The sequence below is a fragment of the Fukomys damarensis genome, unplaced genomic scaffold, assembly GCF_012274545.1.
Source record: "Fukomys damarensis isolate Sample0158 unplaced genomic scaffold, DMR_v1.0_HiC HiC_scaffold_22, whole genome shotgun sequence".
Classification (NCBI taxonomy): Eukaryota; Metazoa; Chordata; class Mammalia; order Rodentia; family Bathyergidae; genus Fukomys; species Fukomys damarensis.
This window is the reverse complement of record NW_022900934.1, coordinates 13,868,735-13,875,729: the sequence shown is the minus strand read 5'-3', so window position 1 is coordinate 13,875,729 and position 6,995 is coordinate 13,868,735. Positions and strand designations below refer to the sequence as shown.

The following is a 6,995-nucleotide window of genomic DNA, read 5'->3' as shown; positions in this document are numbered from 1 at the left end:
GGGGAAAATTGCCAAGACTTTTAGCAGTTGCAGCCCTCCTAGAATCCAGGGAAGGAGGCCAGCACGCTGTCCCTCAGTCCCTCATATATGGAAGAATGGCCCCACACCCATCCCCGCAAGCGCCAGCCGTCCCAGCCACCCACACATTTTGCGGACTCAGAGAGTACCTTGGACAGCGACCAGGCGCTCTTTTTTTTTTTTTTTTTTTTTTTTTTTTTTTTTTTTTTTTTTTACAGCCGTGTTCTTGTTTTTTTTTTTTTTTTTTTTTTTTTTTTTTTTTTTAAAACGTTTATCCTTGTGAAGCTGTCACTACAGGGAGCTGTCTGTGCAGACCTGCATTCCTGCGTGTGTGGAGACGTTCTTCCATTTTGCCATCCATCCTAGTCCCTCCTGAGGACCAGGAAGGGGCCTTGGGGTCCTATGTTCTTTGCATTTATGCTTCTGAAGACACAGCCTGCAACCCCAGCTAGGTGTGGATAGTGGGGGCCGGTACTTTCGAATTCCCTCCTTTCCCATAGCTCCTTGAGGAATCCCTCCCTCACTTCCTCTGAGCCATGTGTCCTCAAATTATCAGCAACCCTGCTCCAAGAAGTCCTCCAGCTAAGGAAGCCAGGTCCCAATTCCTAGTTTGGGGAAACAGGGAAAGAGGTACTCTGTGTTCAGGTCCATCCACTCAACACATTATTTTCTGAAAAAGCTATAAAAATGTGTATTACGCTGAGCTCCTCAGGCCTGAGCTTATTCACCTGTGAAATGTGTTAGGTAGAGATCACATGAACGGACCCACAATGTAACACATCCCATTCAACTTTCACCAAAAAACACAACTGTGCTCCTTGGACCATCTGCATCCTTTCTGGTTATATATCCCTTCCCTCCTTTGGGCCTCACATTGCAAAAATGGGCTTTTCGTCTCCAAGTTCTGATTCAGCTCTGGAGTGCTGAGTTCTGGGAGTTTAAAATGATGCAGGGAGGTCACTCTTTCTCCTCTTTCAGTCCTCCAACCACAAAGAAGAGGCTGGAGCCTCAGAGAGGACACGGGGAGGCGCCAAAGCTTCCTAGGGTAGGGAGGAGGGTACAGAGGGAGGAGGATCTGTCCTAGCTGGGGTGTGAGAGACGAGTTAACAGCTCAATTGTTATTTCAATTACACGGATTATTTGAAAACAATGTTATGAGTTTCATCACTGACAACCCCGGGAAATGGCTGCTATGGCAACCAAGGAAAAGAATGGCCATGGCCAGCCAATCAGAAGTTCCAACTGAAACCTCAGTTTGCACAAACTCCCTCTCCTCCACAGAGCGCCTCCCCTCCTCTGGCAGGGAGGAGGGCTTGGGAGAAAGAGAGAAAGACGGTGCCGGTGGAAGGACACTCTGAGGAAGAGAAGAGGGCAAACGAAGAAACTGAGGCCCAAGAAGGGCTGGAATTCCCTCCCACATTCCTCAAGGACGCGTCTGGGCCACTGTACCCTTCTGGTGCTCAGCACAGGCCTGGCGCAGGGCAGACAGTAGCAAGGATAGCTCCAGACCCGCTGTGGTAAAGAGGGGGTGCCTGGGGCAAGCTCACTGTTTGCTGGCGGGGTTCCCTGAGAGCCCCTCCACCAAAGGGACAGCGTGATTCACCTCATCTCGCACTGCCAGGAAGACAGCAGGGTGCCAGGTACCTTCACTGGGCCAGAGAAAGGACAGGTGTGATCTTTGAGGTTCTGAGGGCCTCCAGAGCCCTGGATCTCTTTAGCTGCTACCCTCAGCAGAGCCACCCCTGCGGGCAACATCCCTGGCCCAGCCTTCTCCAAATAAGGCACCTGGCAGTGTCCAGGAAAAGTGTTTTACCTTGAGACCATCCATGCTCTCCTATGCAGAAAGAGACCACGTTGACAGAAGATGGCTGGACTCCAGCTCTGCAAAAACCCAGGTCTGAAAGCCCATTTCCTATGCCACCTGAGCTCCTGCCATCCGATCCTGTGTTCCTGGAGCCTCTCCATCTTCCTGAGTGGGCCCTCACAGGGGGACTGCTAGGTGTGGGCCACTGTGCTAAGCACTGCACAAATAATAGCTCCTTTACGCCTCATCTTGAGCCTATGCAGCAGGTGCTGTGACCGGATATCCCCATCTTATGACTAGTGAAACTGGGGGAGCCTAGTAACCCTAGAGCCAGGCAGCCAGAAAGGGGCAGCACAGGGACTCTAGCCCCGGCAGTGTGGCTCTGGAATCCAAGCTCTTGGCTGCTGTCCTAATTCCTCCAGACGGAAGACTGCCCGGCTCAAGCAGGCCTGATGGCCAAATGAGTCATAAGATTCAATATTTATTGCCTCATCTTCCCATATCAGGACCCCTCCTCCACCCCAGCACTTGCCCTGAATCTGCTGGGCCTTGCTTTTTACAGCTCTCGGCAGGGGACTGCTAGGCAGATACACACACGGCAGCCAGCATGGACAGTCAGAGAAGGGGATACTCAGAGATAAGTGGCCCTCACAGCCCTGTGCCTGGGGCTCCTGGAAGGCTGGGAAGGGCACCATGCTTAAGATGAAACCTGCTAGGAGAAAGGTGTGGCGTAAACACTACCTCATTTATTCCTCAGAGACAACAGCAAGGGAGCTCTTACTCTCCCATCCCACAGATCGGGAAACCAAGGCTGCCCAAGGCCGGCCAGCCAGTCTGTATCAGAGGAGCACTGGTGCCCAGATCTGGCTGCCTCTGGCCGCCAAAGGTGCAGGACATGGCTCCTGTCCTTTAGGGATCAGTCAGGGCAACAATTCAAGAAATAATAGCTCATCTGTGAGTGCCTGGGGGAGCCACAGTCTGCAGGTGGGAACCCACCTAGGAGCAGTGGCTTAGCTGAGGCAGATGCGTGTCAGGACTTGGCAGGTGACCCTGTTGGATGATGAGATTGGGCCTTAAACACCAAGCAGATGGTTTGAGGCTGACGGGTGAGGCCACAGAGAGCAATTCCTGGCTTTGGAGCCTCTTTCCCTCTCTCTCGAGGTGGCCTCCCTCTCACACCGTGGAGCAATTTCCCAAAGCATTTTCTCTAATTTGTGATTGTTTTCCTAACCCAGAAGCACCAAGAGTCTCCAGTTTCTCCCAGCTCATGCCAAGCCAAGCTCAGCAGCCAAAGCTGCTGGTCTCCACCCTCAGTCCAGCCTACTTGGGAACCTAGAAGTCGCTCTGTCCTCAGAGATCCTCTGGGTCCTAGGCAGGCTATGGGGAGGGTCTTGTGGGCCCCAAGCCCAGACTACTTTCCCAGCCCAAAGCCAAGTGAGCTGCTGCAGAGACCCAGGGATGGTTTTGGAACCAGGCCACCACCTGCTGGGTGGACAGCGAGGGCTAGGACCTGGAATGGAGGGCGGCACTAAGGTTCCCGGAGGGTGCCAGGGCTGAGCAGAGAGGCCAAGGGCTCTATGAGCATCAAGGAGTAGGTGGATGGGGGGTTGAATGGGGACAGAAATTCCCTGCCTGAGCAGCAAGGGCTTTTCCGATGAGCCAAAGGCAGCACAGCTAAGCGAGAAGGCTCAGGACCCAGGGAGGGCGCGAGGGCTCCACGCCAGGATCTGGGGCTCAGCATAGCCAGGGGCTCCATGATAGAATCTGGGGCTCCAGGTGGGTTGGGGCTTTCACAAAGAGGAGCCAGAGCTCTGTGGGGACATCTGTGGGGATCCCTATGGCTGGGGTCTCTGCTGGGAAAAGACAGAGCCTCCACAGGAGATGGGGCCTGGGAGGTGGATGGGGCTCTGGAGGGGACGGGAACGCTGAAGAGGGGACTGGGCCACATGGAGAGAAAGGGGCTCCAGCGGGAGGGTGGGCTACAGAAGAGGAAGAGACTTGGGAGGAACTGCAGGCTCCCTGGTCCACACAGCCCCTTTCCCCAAAGGTCCCCTCACCTTGGACCTCGGGCCCTCCACTCATCTGATGCCTTTCTTCAAAGACAGGCTCAGAGGCCTCTACTAACCCTACACAAAGGCCTAGACTGCGCCCATTTACTCCAAGTCACCCCTGCAGATTCTGGTACCTCCTACCGCCCAGACACACCCCCAGTTGAGTACTTCAGGCCAAGTAGTGGTCAGCAAGGTGGTTCTCCACACACACAGCTCACTCTGTCCCCCAGCTGCAACCTGCCCTCTTCCCCTCAACTGCATAAAGGCCCATGAGTCACATGACCACAGCACACCCGCTGCACCCCTACGGTGTCTCACAGAGCCCATAGGAACCCAGTGGCAGGAGAGCTGAAGATACAGGGTGAGAAAGGCAGGACCTGTGCCTTTAAGGGACCCAGTAGCCTGTGCTGATGTGTGTTGTGTGTGCACGCACGCGCACACACACACACACACACACACACACACACACAGAATTCAAGGGTAAAATAGTGTGATATCAGGGCCTAAGGATTCTAGAATGCAGCTAAACTGTGGGCCACACCCACCACTACACACTTTGTAGCTTGGAGGACATAAAGTCGCCCTCAAATTTCTCTCTTCTAGCTAAAATAATTGTCGTGTGTGTTATTGTGTACTAGGAATTGAATCCAGGACCTTCACACTGAATTACATCCCCAGCCATTTTTAAATTTTGAGGCAGGTCCTCATTAAGTCACTAAGCTGCCTCTGTTGGGCTCAGACTTGAGATCCTCCTGCCTCAGCCCCCCAGAATGCTGGAATTACAGGCAGGTGCCACCATGCCTGGCTACTACTGGCTTTTCTAGTCAATAGCTTCCTATTAGGCATCTTCCAATACTTGTGACAAGATTTTATCTTAGCCTGGCACGTAGTTGGCTCATAAGAAATGTATCTTGGATGGATGGGTAAGAAGGTAGATTTGTGGATGAAGTAAAGAGGGCAGATACACAGGGAAAAGGTGGAGAAAGAGGCAGTGGTACATGTGTAGGTGAGTTACAGGTGGGAAGATGGATGGGTAGAGGGGTGACGGATGGATGGGTGGAGTGTGGGCAGATAGGTGTTTAAATGGAAGTGGGTGGGCAGGAGGACGGAAAGCTTGGAAAGCTTGGAAAGACAGATAACTGGCTGGTCAGTGGAGATGCTGGATGGTTGGATAATGTCAGCTGGCATCTCGGCTTTTACCCACATTTCCCTAAGTTGGACTTCCCTGAGTTGACTTGGGTGAATGGACTCCCATCCTCCAAGACACCCAGGCTGGAGACCCTGTTGCAGTCTGTCCCCGCTCTTCCGCGTCTCCCACAGCCGAGAAGCTCCGAACCCTACTGAACCTTCTCCTTGGCGCTCTCCCTCTGGTCCCTATTCTGAAGAACCTCATTGAACACCCCCGCACCTGTCTGCTGATGATTCCAGCTGCCCCGTGCCTCCTTCCTTTTCCTTCCCTTCAAGTCCACCCTAAAACCATGCCAGCAGTATGCCCTTAACTCATTTCATCTTCTCAACTAACCTCAGCGTCAGGTACAGATGAGGAATCTGAGGCAGGGGGCTGGGTGGCCTCAGGGGGCCGAGCTTCTCCTGTGCCCTCAGAGCATCTTGTGAGTGGGGTGGACAGAGAAGATTCATGACAACACTCACTTGTCCCTGCTCCTCCTGCTAGGCTGCAGTCCCCCCTCTGCCCACCTGTGCTCTTCCGAACCCCACTTAGAGTTCTTGTGAATGATTGGTAATGAATATAGACTCATCTGGGGGCAAAGACTGTGCCCTCTGAGCCCCTATGGGCTCCTGGGGCAAATTCTCACCTCTGCCCAGGTCTCAGTTCTCCATCTACAAAATGAACAGGACAACCAATCCCTAAAGCCTTTTCAGCTCCAAATGGCATATGCATAAAAGCAGCTATTTAGATCGCAGAAGACAAGAGCCTGGGAGCCTCTTGGCCTTGGGGCCTGGCTGCATCTCCCAGGAGCTCTCTATTGTCCCTGAATACACAATTTCAGCCTCTGGTCCCTGTGGGCCCCACCATAAGGCCCCCATCCTATGTCTGGCCACCTGAATCTGCCGGTTCATCGCCTGTCCATCATCTTGTCTGCCTGCTGACCTGGATCCACCTGCCTCTGCTATCCATCCATCACCCTGCCTGGGCCCATCCACCCTTGTGTCCCCTCCTGCCTGGGGTCTGTCATTTTGCCCGTCACACACACTGTCCACCTCCCCACCCTGGGCCCCCTATTTTGTAAGCACCACTGTGACAACGAAGATGGGTGTAGCCTTCTCCCTTCTCACTCACTGAGTGGGCCACTGTCTTAACATCAGGACCAACAGCCCCCTGCAATCCAGCATCTCCTTCCTTCCCCCAGACCTCCAGACCCCTCCTTGCTGGGTGCAAGGGCTTCTACTTGAGGAATCTGGTCAGGACCACACGCCTCCTGCCAAAAATGTCCAACTGGTCCCAGAGGAAATCACTGGACAAGAGCACAAAGATGTGTGTACAAGGATGTTCATCGCAGAATTGTTTGTAAGAGCGAAGGATTGGAAACAACCCAAATGTCCGACAGTGGGGGCTGGTTAAATGAATTATGGACCAGCCACACAATGGCGAACTGTGCAGCTCTTAAAAAATGATGATGTAGATGTATATTTATCGAAATGGCAAGACATTCACAATATATTATAGAGTGGAAAAAGCAGGTTACAGAGGCAGATGTATAAAGCAAGATGCCATTTCTGGTTTTTTCTAATCTGTCTATGTCAACAAAAGTAGGCATCGAAATGGTAGGCCAAGGGTGGGAGATTGTGGCTGATTTAAAATGCTTTCGTACGTGACAGCACACACACACACACACACACACACACACACACACGCACATGCGTGAATTTGCACGTGTGCACGTGGACGATCCCTCTGTAACGAGTACTTCCTACCAGCGCAGTGCTGCGCTCCGCCTTCTGTCTGCACCACCCATTCACTCTTCCCCGGGTCCTTCGAGGCAGGTTTGAGGAAAGCCATTTCTTAGATGAGGACACAGAGGCTCCCGCAGCTAGTTAGTGGCAGAGCCAGGGTTGCGACTCAGCTCTGTGGGACTCCAGAGCCTGTGCTCTTAATCAGCGGG

At 53.1% G+C, this 6,995-nt stretch overlaps 1 long non-coding RNA gene across 1 annotated transcript; it reads left to right on the top strand.

Annotated features, from left to right (window-relative positions):
* Window positions 1–1,235: 1,235 nt before the first annotated feature.
* Window positions 1,236–6,470, top strand: LOC104863684. The gene is made up of 3 exons (XR_780646.2): window positions 1,236–1,658; window positions 1,861–1,913; window positions 6,243–6,470. It is a non-coding gene; the product is annotated as an uncharacterized LOC104863684 (long non-coding RNA).
* The last annotated feature ends 525 nt before the right edge of the window (window positions 6,471–6,995 follow it).